At 62.4% G+C, this 2,500-nt stretch overlaps 1 protein-coding gene across 5 annotated transcripts in view; it reads left to right on the top strand.

Moving 5' to 3' along the window:
- Positions 1-2,500, top strand: part of LOC125042532 — a 140,581-nt gene that overhangs the window by 106,013 nt on the left and 32,068 nt on the right. The window lies entirely within an intron of this gene.

The following is a 2,500-nucleotide window of genomic DNA, read 5'->3' as shown; positions in this document are numbered from 1 at the left end:
CGGGAAAAGATGTCAAGTCATTAATACTCACTCATATGGCATAGAAAAAAAGAAAAGAGAGGTTTGAGGACGCGCCAAAAATGGCTTGTTTACCATTATGTAAATTGTTGCGATGGAAATGAGAGATGGGGACGTGGGAATGCGAGGAGGAGGAGGAGGAAGAGGAGAAGAAGAATGAGGAAGAGGAGGAGGAGTAATGGAAGGAAGGAGGAGGAGGAGAAGGAGGAAGAAGAAGTTGATGAGGAAGGGGGAGAAGAGGAGGAGGAAGAGTAGAAGGAGGAAGAGGGGGGTTGGAGGTGAAGGAGGAGAAGGAAGGGGGGAGGAAGAGGAGAAGGTGGAGGAAGGGGAGGAGGAGAAGGAGGAGGAAGGGGGGAAATGGAGTAGGAGGAGAAAGGGGGGAAATGGACGAGGAGGAGGAAGAGGGAAAATGGAGGAGGGGAGAAGGGGGGGAAATGGAGGAGGAGGAAAGAAGAGGAAGGGGGAGGAGGAGGTGGAGGAAGAAAGAGGAGGAGGAGGAGGAGGAAGGGGGAAGAGGAGGAGGAGGAAGAGGAGGAGGAGGAGGAGGAGGAGGAGGAGGAGGAGGAGGAGGAGAACAAAACGACAAACACGAATTTGATAAATGGGAGTGAGAAAGAGACAAATAAAAGGAGAAAATAGAAAGAGGGAATGAGAGAAAAAGGCAAAGATGTACAAATAATTATAAGATGAGAAAGAATGAAAAAAATAATAAACTAACAGAAAGGCAAGAGAAAAAGGAGGAGAAGGAATAGGCGTAGAAAAGTAGAGAAAATAATGGAAAACAAAAGCGAGGTAGGAGGAAAAAAGGGGGAGAGAGAGAGAGAGAGAGAGAGAGAGAAGAGAGAGAGAGAGAGAAGAAGAGAGAAGAGAGAGAGAGAAAAGAGGGGGAGAGAGAGAGAGAGGGGAGAGAAAAGAGAGAGAGAAAAGAGAGAGAGAGGAAAAGAGAAGAAAAGAGGAGAGAGAGAGAGAGAGAGAAAAGAGAGACGAGAGGGAAGAAAGAAAGAAAGAGAGAGAGAGAGACAGAGAGAGAGAGAGGGGGGGGAGGGAGGGAGGGAAGGGAGAGAAAGAGAGCGAGAGGGAGAAAAAAGAAAGAAAGAGGAGAGAGCCAGGGGAGAGCAGAGGGGGGGGGGGCGAGAGCGCGAGAGGGGGGGGTGGGCTCGCGCGCGCGCGCGCGCGCGCGCGCTCTTCTGCGTCGCGCGCCGCGCCTCGCGGGCTCTCTCTTCCGCTGGCTCGCCGCGCCGCTCCGCCACGCCCTCCCCGCTCTGCACCCACGCGCCATTTGGGCCCCCCGCCCCTCCCCGCCCCCCCTTCTCCGCCTCCTCCCCCGCCGCCGCCCCTCCCCGCCTCCTCCGCCTCCGGCGCCTCCTCCCCTCCTCCCGCCGCCCCCCGCCTTGCCCTCCCCCTCCTCCGCCACCTCCTCCCCGTCCCCGCCTCCGCCTACGCCTCCGTCGCCCGCCCCCCCCCCCCCCCCCGCCCCCTCCCCCTCCCCCGCCCCCTCCCCCTCCCCCCCCCGCCCCCTCCTCCTCCTCCTCCCCTCCCCCCCTCCCCCCCCCCCTCCCCGCCCCCCTCCCCCCCCCCGCCCCCCTCCCCGCCCCCGCCCCCCCCCCCGCCCCCCCCCTCCCCCTCCCCCCCCCCTCCCCTCCCCCTACTCCCCCCCGTCCGCCCCTCCCCTCCACGCCGCCCCCCCCCCCCCCCCCACCCCCCGCCCTCCCCGCCCCGCCCCTCCTCCTCCGCCGGGCCTTCCCGCGCCTCCGGCTCACCCTCCTCCTTCCGCCCGCCCCCACGCCCCCCGCCTCCGCCCGCCCCCCCCCCTTACAACCGCCCCAACCCCTGCCCAACCTGCCCCCGCGCGGACCCCCAAGTTGCCTACGCCTAGCCAGCCGCCCATGCCTTTTCCCCCCCACTCTCACCTCCTCCCAACTCACCAAATCCCCCTCACCAACCGACCACTCCACTCCCTCCTCACCTACCCTCACCAACCCCTCTCACTCCCTTCCTCTCTCCCTCTCTCCCCCCCCCCTCCCTCCCCTCTCCTCCCCCCCCTCTCTCTCCTTTCCCCCCCCCCCTCCCTCCCCCCTCCCCCCTCCCTTTCTCCTACTCCTCTCTCTCCCCCTCCCTTTTCGTTTTCCTACCACTCCCCCTCCCCTTTTTTCCCTCTCTCATCTCTCCCTCTCTCTCTCCCTCCCCCCCCCTCTCTCCCCCCTTTTCCTCTTCTCTCTCTCCCCTCTCCCCGTCCCTCTTTCTCCCCCTCTCCCCTTCTCTCTCTCCCTCCCTCCCCCCCATCCCCCCTCCCTCCCTCTCTCTCACCCCTCCTCTCTTTTCCCCTCCCCTCTCTTCCTCTCTCTCTCACTCAAAACCCCTCCTTCCCCTCCCTTTCCTCTCTATCTCTCTCTCCTCTCTCTCTCTCCTCTCCTCTCTTTCCCCCTCTTCTTCTCTCTCCTTCTCTCTGCTCTCTCTCTCTCTCTCACTCCCCTTCTCTCCA

The sequence above is a fragment of the Penaeus chinensis genome, chromosome 32 (genome assembly GCF_019202785.1).
Source record: "Penaeus chinensis breed Huanghai No. 1 chromosome 32, ASM1920278v2, whole genome shotgun sequence".
Taxonomy (NCBI): domain Eukaryota; kingdom Metazoa; phylum Arthropoda; class Malacostraca; order Decapoda; family Penaeidae; genus Penaeus; species Penaeus chinensis.
The sequence above is the reverse complement of the archived record's forward strand: the minus strand, read 5'-3'. Positions and strand labels throughout refer to the sequence as shown.